This window comes from Phyllobates terribilis, unplaced genomic scaffold (assembly GCF_046119375.1).
Source record: "Phyllobates terribilis strain yellow unplaced genomic scaffold, ASM4611937v1 Scaffold_4__5_contigs__length_816908805, whole genome shotgun sequence".
In the NCBI taxonomy this organism is placed as follows: Eukaryota; Metazoa; Chordata; class Amphibia; order Anura; family Dendrobatidae; genus Phyllobates; species Phyllobates terribilis.
Window position 1 is genome coordinate 358,281,832 of NW_027362764.1, and position 25,710 is coordinate 358,307,541.

The 25,710-nt window shown below is 44.2% G+C and overlaps 1 protein-coding gene and 1 long non-coding RNA gene across 11 annotated transcripts in view; one reads left to right on the plus strand and one right to left on the minus strand.

The window, feature by feature from the left end:
• The window catches only part of CTNND2 (catenin delta 2), a 2,090,389-nt gene that overhangs the window by 1,981,532 nt on the left and 83,147 nt on the right, over positions 1–25,710 (minus strand). The gene's annotated exons all lie outside the window — the stretch shown is intronic.
• LOC141265397 (uncharacterized) overlaps positions 1–25,710 on the plus strand; it is a 71,065-nt gene that overhangs the window by 18,642 nt on the left and 26,713 nt on the right. The window contains exon 2 of the long non-coding RNA XR_012320088.1: positions 20,163–20,324. This is a non-coding gene — a long non-coding RNA (uncharacterized lncRNA). The remainder of the gene's footprint in view (positions 1–20,162; positions 20,325–25,710) is intronic.

The window sequence follows — 25,710 nt, forward strand, 5'->3', positions numbered from 1 at the left end:
GCTGGGACAGAGCAATGATGACGGGGGTGCTGGGACAGAGCAATGATGACGGGGGTGCTGGGACAGAGCAATGACGGGGGTGCTGGGACAGAGCAATGACGGGGGTGCTGGGACAGAGCAATGACGGGGGTGCTGGGACAGAGCAATGACGGGGGTGCTGGGACAGAGCAATGACGGGGGTGCTGGGACAGAGCAATGACGGGGGTGCTGGGACAGAGCAATGACGGGGGTGCTGGGACAGAGCAATGACGGGGGTGCTGGGACAGAGCAATGACGGGGGTGCTGGGACAGAGCAATGACGGGGGTGCTGGGACAGAGCAATGACGGGGGTGCTGGGACAGAGCAATGACGGGGGTGCTGGGAGAGAGCAATGACGGGGGTGCTGGGAGAGAGCAATGACGGGAGTGCTGGGAGAGAGCAATGACGGGAGTGCTGGGAGAGAGCAATGACGGGAGTGCTGGGAGAGAGCAATGACGGGAGTGCTGGGAGAGAGCAATGACGGGAGTGCTGGGAGAGAGCAATGACGGGAGTGCTGGGAGAGAGCAATGACGGGAGTGCTGGGAGAGAGCAATGACGGGAGTGCTGGGAGAGAGCAATGACGGGAGTGCTAGGAGAGAGCAATGACGGGAGTGCTGGGAGAGAGCAATTATGGGGGTTTCACTTTGCTTGTACTGTGAAGCCTTGTATGTTTTCCGTGTGCACATAGCCTTACAGTTAATTGGGGAGAGTCACAGAGACTGAATAATTTATATTATTGGCGGTGCAGATTATATTTAATGGGGGGCACAGTGCTGCTTATCACTTTATATTTTGATTACTAAGTGGCTAATAGTAAATTAATGGGGGGGTTACATATCTGTATTCGAGGATGCAGAGCGGGGGAGACACATGAATGCATACAATATGTGACCTTGTTATCTTCTAGGCTGGAGATCATCATGACAAGACGAATCGTGGCTGGGAGAGGTCGACATGAAGGTCTGACCAGATGGAGAAGAAGCAGCAGAAACCGACTCTGATCAGACGAGACGTCAGCGGTAAGTGCCTCGATGTAAATATTATTCTATATCTGCACTGTGTGACTTGGAGTGATAATGTTATCTGTAAAATCCCTTAGGCTGCATTCTCACATTTGTGTGAAATGTCCGGGTGCTGCCAGATCATTTTATCGGATGGTCCACGGACTCGTACAGTTTTATAGATCCATTCACACATCCATGAAAATCACGGATCTGAGAATGAGATCTAAGAGGGTCAGAGAATGTCCTGTTCTGATCAGATTTTGAGGATTAGAATAGGACATGCTCAATGCGTCGGTAAAACAGGGCAGCACACCGACACTGCACACAGATGCAGGAATGTAGCCTTATTATGTATAGCGCAGTCCCTTAGTATATAGTGTATTCACTTATTATGTATAGCGCCATCCTTAGTTATATAGTTTCCTCTTTCATTATGTATAACACCCTCCCTTATTATGTACCATCCTCTCTAGCGGCTCACAGTTCGGGGATCATACTGTGTTGGGGTCAGTATACTTTGCCCTGGGAGTTGAGGTGGGGCACAGTAGGGTTATCATACTGTGCATGTGGAGGAATTCACCATGGGGGTATCATACTGTGTTTGGGGGGCCCTTTGATTGGCACCACACTTTATGGGGCAATGAAAGATCTAGGACGTCAGCAGGAGGAAATTTACTATGTAAAGGATGGAAAGTTGTGAGATCTGATCTTTGGTGACCCCGATAATTATTTACATTTTTTTTCGGGGGGGGGGGGGGGCAATTAGAGCTTCTGCTATGGGGCCCCATGATTCCTATGTACACCCCTGAATAAAGGTACATTAAGTCATTTTTATAATTTAACCCACTGAGGAATCTGGTGGCTATCTGAAAAATCCAAAAGGCTTCCGGTTTAAAGAGAAGCCACAGCCAATCCCCACCTCTTGCTGGATGGTTAACTCTTTCTATGCCTGTGATTAATAGAGAGGAACAATTTCCTTGGTGAATGTCATGGAAATGTTTAGCTAAACCAGACAGATTTTTTTTTACTTTTAAAGGGTCTGGTATCGCATCATGAAGGTGCTCTGCAATTCTAACTTTCAGCTTGCGAGAAGTGCAGCCAATGTATTGCATATCGCACAAGGAACAAGTGGCTGAATATATATTACATGCGTTGTATTGCAGTTTATGAAGGTTGTAATGTCATACGTCTGTTTGTGAGCTGAAGATAAGAACACAGGTGTCTTATTCATATATTTGCACAAACCACATTTATTCTGTCCACATTTATAGTTTCCTTTACACGACAGCCATGTGCTGGTATTTTTGTTCCCATTACTGTGAAACATGCTGGGTGATAAGAGGCTGCCAAGGGCCAAGGGTAAAGGTTCTGTGAGCTGAGAAATTAACCCCAGGAGATAGAATTTTAGACAGGACTTCATCCTGGTCTAGTAATCGGAGATTTTTTTGAATAATATTTAAGATATCATAGTGATTAGTATCTGACCTGCCATTCTTATTCTCCAGGTCATTACGAGTTTGTAGACACCAAACATGTATAGGTTCTTTTTTATTTAAGTGGTGAAAAAAATCCAAAGTTTGCTAAAAAAATAATAATAAAAAAAAATGGCGCACCCATAGTGTCTCCATTTTTCGGGATCTGGGGCCGGATGAAGGCTTACTTTTTGCACGCCGAGCTGCAAGTTTTTATTGATACCATTTTGGGGTAGATCCGATGTTTTGATTGCGCGTTATTGCATTTTATTGCAATGTTGCGGCAACCAAAAAACGTAATTCTGGAGTTTAGAATTTTTTTATCGTTACGCCGTTTACCGATTGGATTAATTCTTTTTTTATATTGATCGATCGAGCAATTCTGAACGCGGAGATACCAAATGTGTATGTGTTTTTTTTTTTTTTTTTTTTTTTTATTTTGAATGGGGCGAAAGGGGGGTGATTTAAACTTTTATATTTTTTTAAAAACATTTTTTTACACTTTTTGCTTGCTTCTATAGTCTCCATAGGAGACTAGAAGCAGCAACTGTCCGATCCCCTCTGCTACATACAGATGATCAGCAGATCACTTCTATGTAGCAGAAATGCTCCTGTGCTATGAGCGCTGACCACTAGGTGGCGCTCATAGCAATCAGTACTGCTGCAGACCCAGGGTTGTCATGCCCACCCATCAGTGACCCGCGATAACGTGATGGGGTCACCGATGGGCGGGATAAGTGACGCACTTCCGGCTTCAGAGATTGACAGCGACATTTAACATGTTAACAGCAGCGGGTGGATCGTGATTCCACCTGCCACTGTTGCTGGCACATGTCAGCTGTATAAATCAGCTGACATGTGCCTGGTTCAGTGTGGGCTCAGTGCCGGAGCCCGCGCTGAATAGGAGGTGACAGCCTGGGGCGTACTATTACACCCCAGGCTGTAAAGGGGTTAAAGCGACTTTGATACAGAGTCATACACATGAGAGAAATGAGGAAATGCTGGCCTACACTGTGTGCAGAATTATTAGGCAAATGAGTATTTTGATCCCATGATACTTTTTATACATATTGTCCTACTCCAAGCTGCATAGGCTTGAGAGCCAACTACCAATTAAGTAAATCTGGTTCTGTGCATCTCTGTAATGAGGAGGGGTGTTGACTAATGACATCAACACCCTATATAAGGTGTGCTTAATTATTAGGCAACTTCCTTTCCTTTGGCAAAATGGGTCAGAAGCGAGATTTGACGGGCTCTAAAAAGTCCAAAATTGTGAGATGTCTTGCAGAGGGATGCAGCAGTCTTGAAATTTCCAAACTTTTGAAGCGTGATCACCGAACAATCAAGCGTTTCATGGCAAATAGCCAACAGGGTCGCAAGAAGCGTGTTGGCCAAAAAAGGCGCAAAATAACTGCCCATGAATTGAGGAAAATCAAGCGTGAAGCTGCCAAGATGCCATTCGCCACCAGTTTTGCCATATTTCAGAGCTGGAACATTACTGGAGTATCAAAAAGCACAAGGTGTGTGATACTCAGGGACATGGCCAAGGTAAGGAAGGCTGAAAAACGACCACCTTTGAACAAGAAACATAAGCTAAAACGTCAAGAATGGGCCAAGAAATATCTTAAGACTGATTTTTCAAAGGTTTTATGGACTGATGAAATAAGAGTGACTCTTGATGGGCCAGATGGGTGGGCCAGAGGCTGGATCAGTAAAGGGCAGAGAGCTCCACTTCGACGCAGACGCCAGCAAGGTGGAGGTGGGGTAGTGGTATGGGCTGGTATCATCAAAGATGACCTTCTGGGACCTTTTCGGGCTGAGGATGGAGTGAAGTTCAACTCCCAGATCTACTTCCAGTTTCTGTAAGACAACTTCTTCAAGCAGTCGGTATCGTTCAAGAAAAACATGATTTTCATGCAGGACAATGCTCCATCACATGCATCCAAATACTCCACAGCGTGGCTGGCCAGTAAAGGTCTAAAAGAAGAAAAAATAATGACATGGCCCCCTTGTTCACCTGATCTGAACCCCATAGAAAACCTGTGGTCCATCATAAAATGTGAGATCTACAGGAAGGGAAAACAGTACACCTCTCGGATCAGCGTCTGGGAGGCTGTGGTGGCTGCAGCGCGCAATGTTGATCGAAAACAGATCAAGCAACTGACAATCTATGGATGGAAGGCTGTTGAGTGTCATCATAAAGAAAGGTGGCTATATTCATCACTAATTTTTTTGGTTTTTGTTTTTGCATGTCAAAAATGTTTATTTCTAAATTTTGTGCACTAATATTGGTTTACCTGGTAAAAATAAACTAGTGAGATGGGATTATATTTGGTTTTTATTAAATTGCCTAATAATTCTGCACAGTAATAGTTACCTGCACAAACAGATATCCACATCGAAAAAAAATCCACTCCAACTTCCAAAAATATTAAGTTTGGATATTTATGAGTCTTTTGGGTTGATTGAGAACATAGTTGTTGATCAATAATAAAAAAGAATCCTCTAAAATACAACTTGCCTAATAATTCTGCACACAGTGTACAGATAACAGTAGATATATTTTTATTTATCATCAATATAATAATTTTGAAAGTTAAAATTCTTTTCTCATATGTACATGTTGTTTGAGATTGAGTAGTATTTGAGCTATACATATGTAAGCAGACATTTTTAGGCTGTGTGCCCACTATGCGTTTTTTAAGTGTTTCCGCAGTGGCAATTCCACTGCAGAAACGCTTAAAAATCGCTTGGTAGAAGGTCTGCCATGTTCCCCAATGATAATCCGCATGTGCTGTGCACATGCTGCGGAAATTTCCGCTGCGGATTATCATTGTGGAAAAATCCGCAGCACTACCAATTATTTTGCGCAATCGAGGCGTTTTCGCCGCCATTGACTTGCATTGAATCACTTAATATCCGCATAACTACATGTACACATGCGGATATTAAGCGATTCAATGTGCAGATGGTACCCGAGTCTGAAGAAGAGGAGACTCTCCTCCAGACCCGGGTACTATAGTACCTGTAAAAAAAAAAAAAGAATTAAAAAAATATATATACATTATACTTACCTTACCATTATACTTCTGATGGCCCCCGGTCTCCATAGCGATGCGTCCTGGCTTCCAGGCAGCTTGCGATGGTCTAAAAGGGCCTGCCATGACGTCATTTAGTTATGTGATGGGTCACGCAGCCACTGACTTCGGCGGTCGCGTGATCAGTCACATGGCTAAATGACATCATGGCAGGTGTTTTTACACAACAGTGAGACACCAGGGAGACAGGACGCATTGGATAAGGAGACCGGGGGCCATCAGATGGCAATCGCATGATCAAAACGCTTCACTTATGCTTGTCCCTGGCAGGAAAAACGCATGTAAAATCCGCATGTACAATCCGCATGCGTTTTTTCTGCCAGGGAGATGCAGAAACGCTCAGGAAAAATCCAGAGCATTTCTGTATCGTGGGCACATAGCACAAAGATGAGTAATATCCTGTAAGGCTATGTTTTTTAAATCCTTATTTTTTTCCCTTTTCTTTCCTGCTTTCATCCCCACACTCTCCCCCCCCCCCCTCTCCCTTTCTTTTCCTTTCTCCTGTGTACACATAGGGTTAACAATTAAGCACATCTGTGACTTGTCTATTCAATACCTATTTTCTATGCTATAAATTTCCATAGCTCCTGCATGTTAGTTGACACGATTAAAAGCTTGAAACGCATCCACTGTTGTACTACCATGTTTTTTTAATTTTTCGTTTTCATGTTTTAATCTACAAATAAATGTGATGTTTTAATGATTATGGCGGTTGCTGGATTTTCCACTTTTTTCATGAGGTCAGGAGGTCTGCAGTGAGGAGGCAGAAGGACTCTGCTCACCTTCTCATAAATTCACCCAAGATTCTATATAGTCCAGTCGGAAGAGGTGGGGGAGTTATTGCAGGAGTCTGAACTTTGATGCAGATTCGGGTCCTCCTGTTTTGTCTGGTGCAATAAATCACACTGAGCCCCTGCAGAGGCCACAGACATTACAATACAGGACCCTGCACTGACTGATCACACTGGAACCAATAGCACATCACAGATTATACTATATGGCTCCATATATAATATGTGAGGTCCTGTAGGCAAGTCCAAGTGTGATCAGTATAGTGAATATCTCTGTACATTGTATACCACATCTCGTATACAAATTAGCATAGAATCTACTGTGATACAGACTCCGATGTTTTAAAAAAATTCACATTACTACGCAACATCAGCTGTCTATAGTCACAGTATATTATATACCAGTCATGTATTCTCCTATATACTGTATGTATGTGGTATACTGTGTGAACAGATGTTATGTACAGCTAATGTGTGTATAGTTTATCTGATCTCTGCCCATGTCTGGTATATATCATACTGTAACTACAGTCTGTAAAGTCCAGCCCATGGACCAAGACAGCTGAAGGACTGAAAACTGAGGCACACGGGCTGCACCATACCCTCCGCTATCCCGATAACACTGCTATCTGCATCCTCGGGATGCGTACTGTGGTGAATACATTGGTGGAAAACAGAGCCACCGGCTCCTACTTCCACCAATCAGCATTTGCGACTGACACAACAAATGTATAACGTCACTACATCACATCTGCTGTGCGGAGAGTCAGTGCACCGGAGACCAGAATAGACCGCAGGGGAATGAGAGCGAGGTGAATAGGTCTTATTTTTTCTTTCGCATGTGTATGGGATGTGTACCTGCATATAGGGGGCTATGTGAGGACTCATCCTGTATATAGGAGGCTATGTGAGGACTCATAGTATATAGGAGGCCATGAGAGAGCTCATATGGTATATAAGAGGCTATGTGGGGCCACACACTGTATAGGAGACTGAGGGGCCTTACACTGGATATAGGAGGCTATAAGGGGCTCATTCTGTAAGTAGGAGGCTATTTTAGGGCTGATATTGTATGTAGAGAGACTATGTGGGAGCTCACACTGTATATAGGAAGCTATGTGGGTCTCATACTGAATATAAGAGGCCACATGGGGTCTGACATATATAGAGAGGCTATGTGAGGACTTACATTGTATACACAAAGCTATGTAGGGCTCACATTGCATAAAGTCGGCTATGTGGTGGCTCATACTATATAAAGGAGGCTATGTGGGGGCTCATAACAAATGGGAGGCTATGTGGGGCTCATCCTGTATAAAGGAGTCTATGTGAGGACTCATACTGTATATAGGAGGGTGCATACTGTATGTATTGATAATGTCTGTAAAGCGCTATGGAATTAATAGCACTATATACAGTACTTTTCAAATTATAAGACCCACTTTTTTCCTCCAAAAATGGGGAATATGGGGGTGCATCTTATAATCCGAATGTAGCTTACTGGGGGGTTGGGAGCGGCTGCGGTGGAGTAGCGTTTTAGGGTCGCTGTTGCAGGTAGCTGGTGATGGCAAGAGTGAGGCGATGCTGCGCCTCCAGGCTGGGAAGGGTACCCTAAAAGGAAGTAATAAGAAGCACTACCATTTTATTAAAACCATTTTTTCATATTTTCCTCACCAAAATTTGGGGTGTGTATTATGAGCAGATGCATCTGATAATCTGCAAAATATGGTAAGCTAGTAAAATAAATAAATAAATAGGTAGCTGTGTGGGGGCTCATACTGTATACAGGGGTCTATGTGTGTGCTCATATGGTATATAGGGGGGCTGTGTGTGGGCTCATACAGTATATAGGGGATGTCTTCATACTTAATTCTGCTCAATATTAAGTGATATAATTATTTTAGATCAATATTAATTGTAGTTAACCCCTTTAAAGCCCATGACGTACCAATACACAACTGTGCCCTGGGCTTTAAGAGCCTGACCCGTATTAGTACGTCATCGCGACCGCGCACGCACACAGGCTGTGCGGGCGCGATCGCCGCCGGGTGTCAGCTGTGACAATGTGCAGGGAGCAGTCCCGCACAGCTCCCAGCACATTAACCCCCGCAATGCTGCAATCGAAGTCGATCGCAGCATTGCGGTGGCAAGGGGAGGTGATCGGTATACTCACCTCCTCTTCCGGCCTCCAGCGCTGTCTGCCGCGGCTTCCCGGGTGTTGCCATGAAGACCCGACGTCGTCATGACAACATCTGGGTCACCAGGAACATTGTTTGGTCATGCGCAGTGCACGACCAAACAATGTTCTCACTGTGCAGCGCTGACTGCCTGCATGGCACAGGGATGGTGCTCCATCCCTATGCTATGCAGGCGTTTAACTTTTTTTATTCTGAAGTCCCAGAGTGGGACAAAGTAAAAAAGTGTAAAAAGTCTCAGAAAGTAAAAAAAAAAAAAAAAATTGTAAAAATATTTAAAAAAAAAAAATAATCCACCAAAAATAAAAATATAATGTATACATCAATAAATATTATGAAAAAAAAGCAAACAAACAATAAAAGTACACATATTTGGTATCGCCGCGTCCGGAACAACCTGACCTATAAAACTTTTCCACTAGTTAACCCCTTCAGTGATCACGGTAAAAAATAAAAATAAAAAACAAAGCAAAAAACGATGCTTTATCATCATACCGTCAAACATAAAATGGAATAACACGCTATCAAAAAGACGAATATAAATAAAAATGGTACCGCTGAAAAAGTCATCTTGTCCCGCAAAAAACAAGCCACCACACAGCTCCATTATCCGAAAAATCAAAAAGTTTTAGCTTTCAGAATAAAGCGATGCAAAAAAATAATTTTTTCTATAAAATAGCTTTTATTGTGTATAAGCGCCAAAACATAGAAAAACTATATAAATGTGGTACCGTTGTAAACATACTGACCCAAAGAATAAAGCTGCCTTATCAATTTTACCACACGTGGAACAGAATAAAAAAAAAAAAAAAAAAAAACAATTCCTGAATTGTTGGTTTTTGTTTATTCTGCCTCCCAAAAATCGGAATAGAAAGCGATCAAAAAATGTCACGTGCCTGAAAATGGCACCAATAAAAACATCAACTCATCCCGCAAAAAACAAGCCGTCACATGACTGTCTGCCAAAATATGGAAAAATTATAGCTCTCAAAATATGGCGATGCAAAAACTAGATTTTACAAAAAATGAGTCTTTTAGTGTGTGACAGCTGTCAATCATAAAAACCCCATATGATTCTGGTATCACTGTAATCGCACCGACCCAAAGAATAAAGTCGTCTAATCACTTACACCGCACGAGGAACGGCGTAAAAAATAAACTCTCGGGTTAGGGTTGGGCTAGGGTTAGGGCTGGGGTTGGGATTTTTTTCAAAAGTAAGAAAAAAAGATGACGATATGGCGACTAGTGTTGAGTGCAAGTGCTCACTTCTTGAGTTTGCATCGGGTGCTCTGGTATGCATTGAGTATCGTGGGTATGTGAGTGACATGCTCGAGTCTCTGCCCCATAGGCTTCGCGGCCAAAAAAACTTTGCAGGGATTGCCTACCATGCACGAGCGATCCCCGCATGTTTTTTTTTGGGTGTCTAATAACCGTGAAACATGCGGGTCAGGGACTCGAGCATGTCACTCAAGCACACGCAGTACATGGTGCATACCTGAGTACCCGATGCAAACTCAAGTAGCGAGCACTTGCGCTCAAGACTAATGACAACTTATTCAATATGATGACCTAATGTTATCAAATTCTGTGTCGTACCCCTGGGTTCAAAATGTTCACTATACCCCTTGATAAAATCCTTGAGGGGTCTAGTTTCCAAAATGGGGTCACTTGTGGGGGGTTTCCACTGTTTAGGCACACAGGGACTCTCCAAACGCGACATGGTGTCCGCTAACAAATTGAATGGAAAATCGGCTCAAATTGTTAGCGGACACCATGTTGCGTTTGGAGAGCCCCCGTGTGCCTAAACATTGGAGCTCCCCCACAAGTGACCCCATTTTGGAAACTAGACCCCCCAAGGCACCTATCTAGATGCGTAGTGAGCACTTGGAACCCCCAGGTGGTTCACAAATTAATCCGTAAAAATAAAAAAGTGTTTTTTTTCCACTTTTTCATTTTTACGAATCAATTTGTGAAGCACCTGGGGGTTACAAGTGCTCACTAAGCATCTAGATAAGTGCCTTGGGGGGGTCTAGTTTCTAAAATGGGGTCACTTGTGGGGGAGCTCCAATGTTTAGGCACACAGGGGCTCTCCAAATGCAACATGGTGTCCGCTAACAATTTGAGCCAATTTTCCATTCAATTTGTTAGCGGACACCAGATCGCGTTTGGAGAGCCCCTGTGTGCCTAAACATTGGAGCTCCCCCAAAAGTGACCCCATTTTGGAAACTAGACCCCCAAAGGCACCTATCTAGATGCATAGTGAGCACTTGGAACCCTCAGGTGCTTCACAAATTGATTCGTAAAAATGAAAAAGTGGGAAAAAAAAATACTTTTTCATTTTTACGGACTAATTTGTGAAGCACCTGGGGGTTCAAAATGCTCACCACCCATCTAGATAAGTTCCCAGGGGGGTCTAGTTTCCAAAATGGGGTCACTTGTGGGGGGTTTCCACTGTTTAGGAACATCAGGGGCTCTCCAAACGCAACATGGCGTCCGCTAATTATTCAAGCAAATTTTACAATCGAAAATTCAAATGGCGCTCCTTCCCTTCCAAGCCCTGCCGTGCACCCAAACAGTGGTTTTTCCCCCACATATGGGGTATCTGCGTGCCCAGGGGAAATAGCACAACAAATTTTGGGGTCCTTTTTTTCCTGTTACCCCTGCGAAAATAAAAAAAATTGGGTCTAAAGTAACATTTGTGAAAAAAAGTTAAATGTTCATTTTTTTCTTCCACATTCCAAATATTCCTGTGAAGCACCTGAAGAGTTAATAAAGCTCTTGAATGTGGTTTTGAGCACCTTGAGGGGTGCAGTTTTTAGAATGGTGTCACTTTTGGGTATTTTCTGTCATAAAGACCTCTCAAAGTGACTTCAAATGTGATGTGGTCCCTAGAAAAATGGTTTTGTAAATTTTGTTGGAAAAATGAGAAATCGGTGGTCAACTTTTAACCCTTATAGCTCCGTAACAAAAAATATTTTGGTTCCAAAATTGTGCTGATGTAAAGTAGACATGTGGGAAATGTTATTTATTAACTATTTTGTGTGACATATCTCTCTGAATTAAGGGCATAAAAATTCAAATTTTGAAAATTGCTAAATTTTCAAAATTTTCACCAAATTTCCATTTTTTTCACAAATAAACGCAAGTGATATCGAAGAAATTTTACCACAATCATGAAGTACAATATGTCACGAAAAAACAACCTCAGAATCAGGGGGATCCGTTGAAGCGTTCCAGAGTAATTACCTCAAAGTGACAGTGGTCAGAATTGAAAAAATTGGCCTGGTCATTAACATGCAAACCACCTTGGGTTGTAAAGGGGTTAATATTAATATTGAGCAGAATTAATTTCAGCCTACTGTTTCAGGCACCCACATCCGTCACGTTTTCTCATGTGGCCCCTCGGGAAAATGAATTGCCCACCTCTGATATATACCTTTATTTATTATCCAGTACATACCATCTGATGTCTGTATCACAGTATGTCATATACCATCACATATTATCCAGTATACTGGATGTAATATACCGCTGGTTTTCAGAGAGTCCTGAATTTCAGCTGATGTTATTTGTTGGTTTTTCTTTGCATCCAGAAGAATTTTCCTGGAAGTTGTGGCCGAAATTTTTGTTGGTCTACCTGACCTGGTTTGGTTTTTACAGAGCCCCTGATTTTCCATTTGATAATCACAGTTTGAACGCTGCTGACTGGCATTATCAATTCCTTGGATATCTTTTTCTATCCCTTTCCTGTGTTATACAGTTCAACTACCTTTTCCCATAGATCTATTGACAATTCTTTAGCTTTCCCCATGACTCACAATCCAGAAACGTCAGTGGCTGGATGAAAGATGCAAGAGTCTGTCTGGACCCCAGAAACTCACACAGCTTTTATGCACACACACTGATTAGAAGCAAACAGGTCGCAGGTGAGAATGTTACCTTTAATAGCCATCAGGGCTGTGGAGTCGGTAAGCCACAGTTGCGACTCAGACTCCTGGATTTTATCAGGTTCCAACTCCGGCTCAGACTCAGACTGCTTCATAAATGGCCAATTCGTAACAATAAATTTACTGTTGTAAAATATTAACATCGTGCTTATTCAGTTTCTCACCATCATATACAGTTATATGAAAAAGTTTGGGCACCCCTATTAATCTTAAGCTTATTGTTTTATAAAAATTGGTGTTTTTGCAACAGCTATTTCAGTTTGATATATGTGATAACTGTTGGACACAGTAATGTTTCTGGCTTGAAATGAGGTTTATTGTACTAACAGAAAATGTGCAATCTGCATTCAAACAAAATTTGACAGGTGCATAAGTATGGGCACCTCACCAGAAAAGTGACATTAATATTTAGTAGATCCTCCTTTTGCAAAAATAACAGCCTCTAGTCGCTTCCTGTAGCTTTTAATGAGTTCCTGGATCCTGGATGAAGGTATTTTTGACCATTCCTCTTTACAAAACAATTCCAGTTCAGTTAAGTTTGATGGTCGCCGAGCATGGACAGCCCTCTTCAAATGATCCCACAGATGTTCAATGATATTCAGGTCTGGGGACTGGGATGGCCATTCCAGAACATTGTAATTGTTCCTCTGCATGAATGCCTGAGTAGATTTGGAGCAGTGTTTTGGATCATTGTCTTGCTGAAAGATCCATCCCCTGCGTAACTTCAACTTTGTCACTGGTTCTTGAACATTATTGTCAAGAATCTCCTGATACTGAGTGGAATCCATGCATCCCTCAACTTTAACAAGATTCCCGGTGCCGGCATTGGCCACACAGCCCCAAAGCATGATGGAACCTTCACCAAATTTTACTGTGGGTAGCAAGTGTTTTTCTTGGAATGCTGTGTTTTTTTGCTGCCATGCATAACGCCTTATTGTATGACCAAACAACTCAATCTTGGTTTCATCAGTCCACAGGACCTTCTTCCAAAAAGAAATTGGCATCTCCAAATGTGCTTTTGCATACCTCAGCTGACTGTTTGTGGCGTGCTTGCAGAAACTGCTTCTTTCGCATCACTCTCCCATACAGCTTCTCCTTGTGCAAAGTGCGTTGTATAGTTGACCGATGCACAGTGACACCATCTGCAGCAAGTTGATGCTGCAGCTCTCTGGAGGTGGTCTGAGGATTGTCCTTGACTGATCTCACCATTCTTCTTCTCTGCCTTTCTGATGTTTTTCTTGGCCTGCCACTTCTGGCCTTAACAAGAACTGTCCCTGTGTTCTTCCATTTCCTTACTATGTTCCTCACAGTGGAAACTGACAGGTTAAATCTGAGACAGCTTTTTGTATCCTTTCCCTGAACAACTATGTTGAATAATCTTTGTTTTCAGATCATTTGACAGTTGTTTTGGAGGAGCCCATGATGCCACTCTTCAGAGGAGATTCAAACAGGTGAACAACTTGCAAGTGGCCACTTTAACCCCTTAAGCCCCGCGGGTGGTTTGCACGTTAATGACCGGGCCAATTTTTACAATTCTGACCACTGTCACTTTATGAGGTAATTACTCTGGAACGCTTCAACGGATCCCCCTGATTCTGAGATTGTTTTTTCGTGACATATTGTACTTCATGATTGTGGAAAAATTTCTTCGATATCACTTGCGTTTATTTGTGAAAAAAACGGAAATTTGGCGAAAATTTTGAAAATTTTGCAATTTTCAAAATTTGAATTTTTAAGCCCTGAAATCAGAGCGATATGTCACACAAAAGAGTTAATAAATAACATTTCCCACATGTCTACTTTACATCAGCACAATTTTGGAACCAAAATTTTTTTTTGTTAGGGAGCTATAAGGGTTAAAAGTTGACCAGCGATTTCTCATTTTTCCAACAAAATTTACAAAACCATTTTTTTAGGGACCACATCACATTTGAAGTCACTTTGAGAGGTCTTTATGACAGAAAATACCCAAAAGTGACACCATTCTAAAAACTGCACCCCTCAAGGTGCTCAAAACCACATTCAAGAACTTTATTAACCCTTCAGGTGCTTCATAGGAATTTTTTGAATGTGGAAGAAAAAAATGAACATTTAACTTTTTTCACAAAAATGTTACTTTAGACCCAATTTTTTTTATTTTCACAGGGGTAACAAGAAAAAATGGACCGCAAAATTTGTTGTGCAATTTCCCCTGGGCACGCAGATACCCAATATTTGGGGAAAAAACACTGTTTGGGCGCACTGTAGGGCTCGGAAGGGAAGGAGCGCCATTTGACTTTTTGATTGTAAAATTTGCTTGAATAATTAGCGGACACCATGTTGCGTTTAGAGAGCCCCTGTGTGCCCAAACATTGGAGCTCCCCCACAAGTGACCCCAATTTGGAAACTAGACCCCCCAAGGCACCTATCTAGATGCATAGTGAGCAGTTGCAACCCCCAGGTGCTTCACAAATTGATTCGTAAAAATGAAAAAGTGAAAAAAAAAAACACTTTTTCATTGTTACGAATCAATTTGTGAAGCACCTGGGGGTTCCAACTGCTCACTATGCATCTAGATAGGTGCCTTGGGGGGTCTAGTTTCCAAAATGGGGTCACTTGTGGGGGAGCTCCAATGTTTGGGCACACAGGGACTCTCTAAATGCAACATGGTATCCGCTAACAAATTGAATGGAAAATCGGCTCAAATTGTTAGCGGACACCACATTGCGTTTGGAAAGCCCCTCTGTGCCCAAACTTTAGAGCTCCCCCACAAGTGACCCTATTTTGGAAACTAGACCCCCCAAGGCACCTTTCTAGATGCATAGTGAGCACTTGGAACCCCCAGGTGCTTCACAAATTGATTCATAAAAATGAAAAAGTGTTTTTTTTTTTTCACTTTTTCATTTTTACGAATCAATTTGTGAAGCACCTGGGGATTCCAAGTGCTCAATATGCATCTAGATAGGTGCCTTGGGGGGTCTAGTTTCCAAAATGGGGTCACTTGTGGGGGAGCTCCAATGTTTGGGCACACAGGGGCTCTCCAAACGCAACATGGCGTCCGCTAACAATTTGAGCCGATTTTCCATTCAATTTGTTAGCGGACACCATGTCGCGTTTGGAGAGCCCGTGATGTGCCTAAACAGTGGAGCTCCCCCACAAGTGTCCAAACTATACCCCTCAAGGATTTTATTAAGGTGTATAGTGAACATTTTGAACCCAGAGGTACGGCACAGAATTTGTTTACATTAGGTCATCATATTGAATAAGTTGTCATTCTTGAGCGCAAGTGCTCGCTACTTGAGTTTGCATCGGGTACTCAGGTATGCACCATGTACAGCGTGTGCTTGAGTGACATGCTCGAGTCCCTGCTCCGCATGTTTCACGGTTATTAGACACCCAAAAAAAAACATGCGGGGATCGCTCGTGCATGGCAGGCAATCCCCGTAAAGTTTTTTGGCCGTGAAGCATATGGGGCAGAGACTCGAGCATGTCACTCAAATACCCACGATACTCAATGCATACCAGAGCACCCGATGCAAACTCAAGTAGCGAGCACTTGCTCTCAACACTAGTCGCCATATCGTCATCTTTTTTTCTTACTTTTGAAAAAAATCACAACCCCAGCCCTAACCCTAGCACAACCCTAGCCCCAGCACAACCCTAGCCCCAGCACAACCCTAGCCCCAGCACAACCCTAGCCCCAGCACAACCCTAGCCCAATCCTAACCCAAGAGTTTATTTTTGACGCCGTTCCTTGTGCGGTATAAGTGATTAGACGACTTTATTCTTCGGGTCGGTGTGATTACAGCAATGCCAGAATCATATGGGGTTTTTATGACTGACAGCTGTCACACACTAAAAGACGCATTTTTTGTAAAATCTAGTTTTTGCATCGCCATATTTTGAGAGCTATAATTTTTCCAGATTTTGGCAGATAGTCATGTGACGGCTCGTTTTTTGCGGGATGACTTGACGTTGTTATTGGTGCCATTTTCAGGCACGTGACATTTTTTGATCGCTTTCTATTCCGATTTTTGGGAGGCAGAATAAACAAAAACCAACAATTCAGGAATTTTTTTTTTTTTTTTTTTTTTTTATTCTGTTCCGCGTGTGGTAAAATTGATGAGGTAGCTTTATTCTTCGGGTCAGTACGTTTACAGCGGTACCACATTTGTATAATTTTTCTATGTTTTGGCGCTTATACACAATAAAAGCTATTTTATAGAAAAAAATATTTTTTAGTATCGCTTTATTCTGAGAGCTATAACTTTTTTATTTTTCGGCTGATGGAGCTGTATGGCGGCTTGTTTTTTGCGGGACGAGATTACGTTTTCAGCTGTATCATTTTTGTTTATATGCGTCTTTTTGATCGCGTGTTATTCCACTTTTTGTTTGGCGGTATGGTGATAAAGCATTGTTTTTTGCTTCGTTTTTTTTTTTTTTTTTTTTTTTTTTTTTTTTTACCGTGTTCACTGAAGGGGTTAACTAGTGGGACAGTTTTATAGGTCAGGTTGTTCCGGACGCGGCGATACCAAATATGTGTACTTTTATTGTTTTTTTTAATTTTTTTATAATAATATTTATTGATGGGTACATTATATTTTTATTTTTGGTGTATTATTTTTTTTATTTTTTTATAATATTTTTGCACATTTTTTTTTGGAGCACCCTCCCTATGCCATGAAGTCTGTCAGAAGTGCACAGTGTGAAGATTGCTTGGAGATGCACTGCGCATGTCCAAGCAATCTTCCTGCTCTCTGGTGACCCGGATGTTGTCATGACGACATCGGGTCGTCATGGCAACACCCGGGAAGCCTTTGCAGACTGCGCTGGAAGCCGGAAGAGGAGGTGAGTATCGGCGATCACCTCCCCTTGCCCCCGCAATGCCGCGATCGACTTCGATCGCAGCATCGCGGGGGTTAATGTGCTGGGAACGCTCCCTGCACATAGTACCAGGTGTCAGCTGTGACAATCAGCTGACACCCGGCGGCGATCGCGCCCGTACTGCCTGTGTGCGCGCGCGATCGCGATGACGTACTAATACGGGTCTGGCTCTTAAGTCCCAGGGCACAGACGCGTATTAGTACGTCAGATGTTATTAAGGGGTTAAGTAGCTTTTCTCATGATTGCATACACCTGGCTATGAAGTTCAAAGCTCAATGAGGTTACAAAACCAAAAAAAGTGCTTTAGTAAGTCAGTAAAAAGTAGGTAGGAGTATTTGAAACAAGAAAATGATAAGGGTGCCCATACTTATGCACCTGTCAAATTTTGTTTGAATGCAGATTGCACATTTTCTGTTAGTACAATAAACCTAATTTCAAGGCAGAAACATTACTGTGTCCAACAGTTATTACATATATCAAACTGAAACAGGTGTTGCAAAAACACCAATTTTTATAAAACATTAAGCTTAAGATTAAATAGGGGTGCCCTAACTTTTTCATATAACTTTAAGTAATCAGACCACTTAGAGCAAAAACTATATTTATTAGAATACAATTAGAATATAGCAAATAACTTTTATAAACTTTTCTAAACTCTTGTAAGTAAATATGCAATAAACACTGTTATGCAGTTAATAAGAAGAAATCTATAAATTTGTCCTCAGAAAAAGTATTGCCTCTGTCAGATCCTCCTTCATGGATGCCCTCAAATCTGATCTAATTATTTTTAGAGCAGAGAACCTCTCTACACTAACTTGGGTTGGTGGCAAAGCAGTAACCACTCGGGCAACATCTCTGACAATGTCAGGATACAGAGGAATCGCTTGTTGCACTGTTATTTTTGATGAACGGTCAAATTTCTCAATTTCTTCTAGTGCACATGAAAAATTCTGCTGAAATGTACTGGCTGTGTTCTTTGATGGGGATGACTCTTCTTCTATGCGGGAACGCTTTGCACGGTCCTTGTGATCCAAATATTTTTCGAAATTAAATTCTTCATCAGTTGATGAGGGTGAAGATGTGGCAGGACGACAAAATTCTTCTTGTTCCTCCTGACTGTTCTGCAACCCTTTCATCCTTACTGCTATTTCAAACAGAGCTTCTTTTCCTTTAGTTAGCTGTTGATCATCTAGAAGAATCCGATGCATTGGGTCTACATAAACAGCTGCCAAAAGAATGTTATTTTGTAATAGTAGCTCCTCTCTCCGTTTCATTGATGTAGCAATGCCACTTGCAATTAACCCTCCTCTTTGAGACAGGCGAAACATCAGGTTCTTCCACTCCTTTAAGAAAATACCTGGAGTTAAGTCCTCTGCTTGTAATTTTTTAGTCACTGTAAATGGGTGCTCTAGCAATTTTTCTAGCTCAGTCACCTGATTCCACTGACTTTCATTTAGCGTCAGTTGAGGGTTAGCCATGTCTAGAAGAAAGGTTTTCAGTTCAACCAAGCGCTGAATCATTAAGTAAGTACTGCCCCATCGTGTGGCTTGATCAATAATTGCCCCTTTTCCAGCACGTCTCTTCAAAATTGAGTCAACTTTAGGGGTTCTGGCAACAGTAGCCAATTTTCTCACCTTGCCAATCAGTGCAGCAGCATGTCCTTCTTGCAGACTGTCTGTTATAGCCAGCTGTAGCGTATGCACAACACAGCGCATGTGATGAATGAAAGAACGTATTGACACAGTTTCAACAAGATCTAAACTATCATGTTGCTGTTCATCTGAAGCAACTTCAGTTTGCTCCTCAGTTACAATACTGTGTTCCTCTATTTCAAACATTTCTGTGTCTGTGGACCCAGAATGTTCTTCTAGCTGCTGGTCACCATCATTACTCTCATTCATTAGCTTAATAGTACTTATCATATTTGAATCATTGTCAGTTACGACAGAAAGAACTTGCTCTTTTTTAAGTTCATAGTCTTGCAGAACCTTTTCCACCAAGACCTGGAGAAACTCACTGGTGTGATGAGCTTTGGTGTCTTTTACTGCCAATGTCTTGGTAACTATTTCATTTTTGTCACAAACAAATTGGACATTGATGGCAAAATAGTTCACTGTGTGACGTTTGCAGGCATCCATTTTAATCATCAGAAAGCGTCCCTTGAGAGTTTTTTTTAAGTTCTTCCTTTTGTTTAAAAGCTTCTTCGATTACTAATTTTCGAATACTCTCTCTCTCTCCAGAGACACACCAAGCTTGCGGGCCATTTCCCCATTGAGACACATAAAAGCTGGTCGTGAAAATAATGAAATAGGCACATTATCCTTTACAACAAGCTCTATGATGTGTTTTTTAAATGTATCTGCTGTCATTGTCACAGTAACTTTGTCACTGACAAAATATCTTGCAACTGATGGTTGCAAAGTTCTCTGCTCCTTTGTTTGGCTGGAAGAGCTGTGCATTGGTTCATTGGTTTGGATGCAGTCTCTCATCCACTGCTTTCAGTACTTCTGGATGAAAGCGCTGTAAATGTCTCTTCAGATTAGAAGCTCTGGTAGGAGCATTTTTATCTTTGCCTGAATATGCACTGATCTTGGCTTCACAGCATTTGTTTTCGTCTGGATCATTTGTCATACACTGACAGACATAATGTTTTCTATCTTGAGTGATGGTGAAATGTTCAAATACAGCTGATTTAATGTGACGCTTCTTTGACATTTTCAGGTTTTTAATTCTGCATTCACAATCCAAATGACAATTGTTTTTCCTAAAAACAGCCAGCCAGCCAGCGAAATCCAGCAGCATGGAGGAGCCGATTAAGCATCTGGTGCAGGCTAACCAACAGCAGCAGCATATGCAACAACTACAGCACAAGCAGCAGATGGAGCTCCTGGCCGAGGTGATCCATGGCAGGGCAACCGCCCCACCCCCTACTCCAGGTGATGACTCTCACGTGAGGAAGACAGTAAGGAGGGCATTGCAAAAGATGACCCCGTGTGATGATGTCGAGGCATTCCTGACGGTCTTTGAGAGGGTGGCAGAACGGGAGAAATTGCGTCCATAGAAGTGGGCGGAGGCGCTGGCGCCATATTTAACAGGGGGGCCACAGAAGGCCTATTACGACCTGGCGTTGCAGGATGCGAAGGAGTACAAGTTGAAAAATTAGATTTTGGCGCGCTTGGGAGTGACTCTGACTGTCAAGGTGCAAAGAGTGCACCACTGGGCCTGTTGCAATGACAAACCTCCCCGGTCCCAGTTGTTCGATCTCCTACACCTGGTCCAAAAGTGGTTGCAACCTGAATCTTTCTCCCCAGCACAAATGGTTGAGAAAGTTATCATGGACAGGTTCATACATTCCCTTCTGAGGTCGGTGCAATCCTTGGTTACCCAGGGAGATCCCCGCAATGCCGATGACTTGGTGGAGTTAGTGGAAAGGTACCAGGCGGTTGAGAGTTCCTTGAGAAAACAAGGGGTCGTAGCGTCTCCATACTGGTGTTCCCAAAAGGGGGCGGCCACCCAAAATAGTGGAGCTAGAGCCACACCTGGGGGGCGTCCTAGAGCTCAGGAGGGGTCTGAGTTGCTGCCCAAGGTCCCGCCCCATAACGTAGTAGGTGTCATACCCCAGGTCACACAGCCACCCGGTGCCCCATGACAACTGAACCAATGGACTGCAGCGCAGGACGGCGTTGTTCATATTTGCATATCCTGCCTGCAGTGCTGTCCCTCAACCAGGCGAAGGACTGCAGGCATGCCTCTTGTCAGTGAATGGTATGCAAGTGACTGCTCTGTTAGACTCGGGGAGTTTAGTAACCATAGTGAAAGCCACAGTTCCTTATCAGCTGGTTAAGGGGGAAAAGGTCGGCGTCCATTGTATCCATGGGGACGCTAAGGAATACCCTGTGGCCCGAGTGGTCATAGACATAAACTGTGGCGCCAAGTCCCATGATATCGGTGTAGTCAAGGACCTGTTGCATCCGGTTATAATAGGGAGGGACTTTTCCCTGACTTGTGGGAGAATGGGAGGAAGCCGGGTTCTCCGGGCAACAACCAAGTCACCCCTGAGGAAACCTCATCACAGGTCGCAGCCGAGGGGTTTACTTTTTGTGTGCTGGTTGGGGATGAGGATGAAACAGCATCCCCAGAGGCTGACATCCGTGAACTGAAGGTGTCTTGGGAAAACTTTGGAACTGCCCACGCTAAAAGGGGCGTTTAATAATGTAATGGTTCTTAATGGTGTTGATCAAGAGGGAAAATGGGGAGTTACTATATCGGGTCACCAAACTCAGAGGGGAATAGGGCTGTACAGACGCAGGGTGCTAGATGTGGCCCATGCACATGTCTTGGGTGGACATCTGGGAGTAGAATAAACCCAGTAAAGGATCCTCCAGAGGTTCTACTGCCCCGGGTGTCACAGAGAGATAGTTAAGTATTGCAGGTCATGTCCCAACTGTCAGCTGACCTCCCTGGTGGCTCACTTTCGTAGCTCTTTAGTGCCTCTACCTGTCATTGAAATCCTGTTTAAATGCATTGAAATGGATCTAGTGGGACCCCTGGTCAAGTCCGCCATAGGACATCAGTACATCCTGGTGGTACTGGACTATGCTACGTGGTATCTGGAGACCGTGCCCCTACGAAACTCCTCCAAGTGTAAAGCCCGGGAGTTGGTCCATATTTTTTCCAAGACGGGGTTGCCTAAAGATATTCTAACGGACCAAGGAACTCCATTTATGTCAAAGATGATGAGGAACTTGTGCAAGATCCTGCAAATCACACAACTAAGGACCTTAGTTTACCACCCGCAGACAGATGGCTTGGTGGAGAGGTTCAATAAAACCTTGAAGTCCGTGTTTAAGAAGGTCGCAGAGAAAGACGGCCGGGACTGGGACTGCCTACTGCCATACCTTCTGTTATCCATCAGAGAGGTCCCACAGGCCTCTACTGGATTCTCCCCTTTCAAGCTGTTGTATGGCCGACACCCCTGTGGACTCCTGGACGTAGCAAAGGAGACATGGGAGGCAGAGTCTACTACAGCCTACAGGAGTGTAATTGAACATGTGGCACAGATGCAAGAGAGGATTGCAGAAGTAATGCCCATTGTGAAGAATGCCTCCTCAAAGCGCAAGAGGCATAGTCGAGGGTGTACAATAGGTCAGCGAGGGTGAGACACTTCAACCCTGGAGATCGGGTACTTGTGCTGGTGCCTACAGTGGAGAGCAAATTCCTGGCCAAGTGGCAGGGTCCCTATGAAGTAGTGGAAAAGGTTGGTGAAGTAAATTATAAAATTCACCAACCAGGGAGGAGAAAGCCCTACTAGGTGCATCAAGTCAACTTAATCAAGCCATGGCAAGATAGGGAGCCCGTGGAAGCTCCGTGTTTAGTGGCTTAGTCTGAAGCCAATGTGGAAGAGGTCAAAGTGGCTGAGTAAAGTCCAGGCAATATTCGATGCTCTGCGGAAGGCGGGGTTTTCAATAAACCCGAAGGAATGTGCCATGGGCATGGAGGAAGTCAGATATTTGGGCAATGTCGTAGGCAGAGGCATGAGAAAGCCCCAAATTAATAAAATTGAAGCGATCCAGGGTTGGCCACAACCTCTCTCTCAAAAAAACAGGTGAGAGCCTTCCTGGGCATCGTGGGCTTCTACCACCGGTTAATCCCTCACTTTGCCATGATAGCCACCCCTCTGACAGACCTCCTTAAAGGGACAAAGTCAGCTATGGCTAAGTGGTCTCCAGAAGCGGAGACGGCTTTCCAGGAGCTGAAGCAGGCTCTGTGTAAACAGCCAGTGCTGGTGGCGCCAGATTTCTCAAAGGAGTTTGTGGTCCAGATGGACGCGTCAGATGTTGGACTGGGGCTTGTCCAATCACAAGAGGTGAATGGGGAGGAGCGCCCCATAATGTATTTAAGCCGAAAGCTGACATCTTGTGAGAAGAATTACTCCATAGTGGAGAAGGAATGTTTGGCCATCAAGTGGGCGTTGGACACCCTGAAATACTACCTCTTAGGCAGGAAGTTCATGCTGGTGTCAGACCATGCCCCACTAAGGTGGATGAGAGAGAAGGGGAACAATGCCCGAGTGACCAGGTAATTCCTAGCCCTCCAGGAATTTAGTTTCCATGTAGAGCATAGGCCTGGGAAACTGCATGGCAATGCTGACGCATTGTTGAGGGTCCACTGTATGTTAGCAGAGGTGACAAGCCCCCCGACTTTGGGCAGGGGGGGGGGGGGTATGTAAAATGGCCACAGGACATGTCCTTGAGGGGAGATATGCATCGCTAAGGTTGGCAACTTCAGTGATGTAAAACCAGAAAACCACGCTTGATCACAAGCAGTGCTGAGAGAGTTAATTAGGTGTATCAGGGCTATTTTTTTTCGAGCAGTCATAAGAGATGGGGGGGGGGGGGATTGGCTGCTCACATATCCCCACTCCCAGGGCGTGTGTATAAAATGGAGACCAAGTGTCTCATTCAGCGTCTATGGCTGGAGGTGTGGAGACTAGTGCTGAGCCACCCCCGTAGTGTTCGAGTTCGGTTCGGTTCGTCGAACACCCGTGTGTTCGCCGAACTGTTCGAAAACACCTTCGAACACCGTTAAAACCAATGGCAGGCAAACAAAAACACATAGAAACACATAGAAAACACCTTCAAAGGTGTCCAAAAGCTGACAAACTGCTCAGAAGACAACTAACACATGGAAAAGTGACAAGTACATATAGTCATGCGAAAAGAAAAGAGGTGGAGGAGTAAAAGGAGGGGGAGACACAAATATAGGCATGTCATGCCCTTCTAAAATACAAAAAGTGAGAAGCCGACACGTTCAGTCCGCTCCTGCCCGTGCCACCTCCATGTCGCCGGGTTTGTGCCAGAGCCGCGGTGAACCCTGACGGCCAGCCCCCCTCTCCCAATACTGGTGCCTGTTCGCTGGTGGGTCGAGCGAGCCCCCCTGTGGTGGAGGCAGCTCTAAGCTTTTTAATTTAAATTGTCTCTCTAATTTGAATGAATACACTTTAAATCTATTTACAAGGATCTATTGGAGGGCAAGTCTCATGCCAGCAGCCGCGTGCGTAATTCCAGCTCCAGTAGCATCCACTAAAGCTGCTGCAGTTAAAAAGCTTTTATAAGGATCGAGCTCGGCTGTCCACCGCAAGGCATCCTACTGCCAGTCCCAGTCCCTATCACTTGGGGTGCCTCCTGATGCTCTTCACTGAGTATCCCGTGGTCCCGAAGCATTTCCTTTGAAAAAATTAAGTGTCCAAACTACAGGTGGTGTAGCTTGCTTAACAGCCGGGATAATCCGCTGACTAGCAGACACTGCTGCTAGGCACAAAGTATTTCCTGGGCTAGATGCAGTTAAAAATTTGTAATTAGATACTCTCGTTGGATGCTGAGAAAGCATTCCATAGAGTCTCCTGGCACGCCATATATGATTCTCTTAAAAAGCTTGGGGTAGGGGTCTAGGGGACCCTTTTATAGCCAAAATCACGGCCCTGTATCACAATACGTCACCTAGGCTGAAGATAAATGGAACTGTAGCACCCTGAGGGCTCGGTTGCTACAGAGGTATTGCACCTCACCCAGAGGTGTGATCTCTCACTCTCAGGTAAGGATGGAGTGTGGATCAGGACCCGACACCTGCATGCATTACACCACATTGCCGTGGGGCAGGGCGACCAATATGCCTCTGAGATGGGCACGACAGTCCCTGTCCCTGGCTGGAGTGGGGGGAGGGAACACTGAGGAAGGGGAACCCTGTAGTGCAGGAGCAGGGAGGAAGCAGTTCCTGGGTGCATTGAGAAGGGAGTATAAAAGGTGGGCACCATCTTAGTTCAGTGCAGAGAAGTCTGAGCAGAAGTGGCAGGGAGCAGGGGCTCTGAATGAGCTCTGCTCCGGAGGCGGGCCTAGTAACAGAGGCCCAGGCCTGGAAGAGGGAGAAGGAAGGAAGAGGAGCGGAGAAGGCTCCAGGAACGAGGAACGAAGGGATCCCAGGGGTGCGGACGGGCGAGTCGCCACCGCACGCCCGAATCCACCTGCGTGGAGGGGTCAGGCCAAAGGGGGAGACCGGTCCCCGAAACTAGTGGAGGCAGGAAACGACCCTCAGCTAGAAACCGGAGGCTCTGACATTTTATGTGGCGCAGCCCCTCGCTACACCCGCTAGGAAGGCACCACATAGGGTCAGGGAAACTGGCGCCAAATTTACCAAGAGGAGGCCCGAGGCAGCCGGACAGAAGGGTTGGTAAGAAAGGCCAGACAAAGGACACACAAAGGGGGTCCTGTGAAGCGCTCCAAAGTTATCTGGGAGTTGTCTGAGCCCCTCACCTGGTGAGCACAG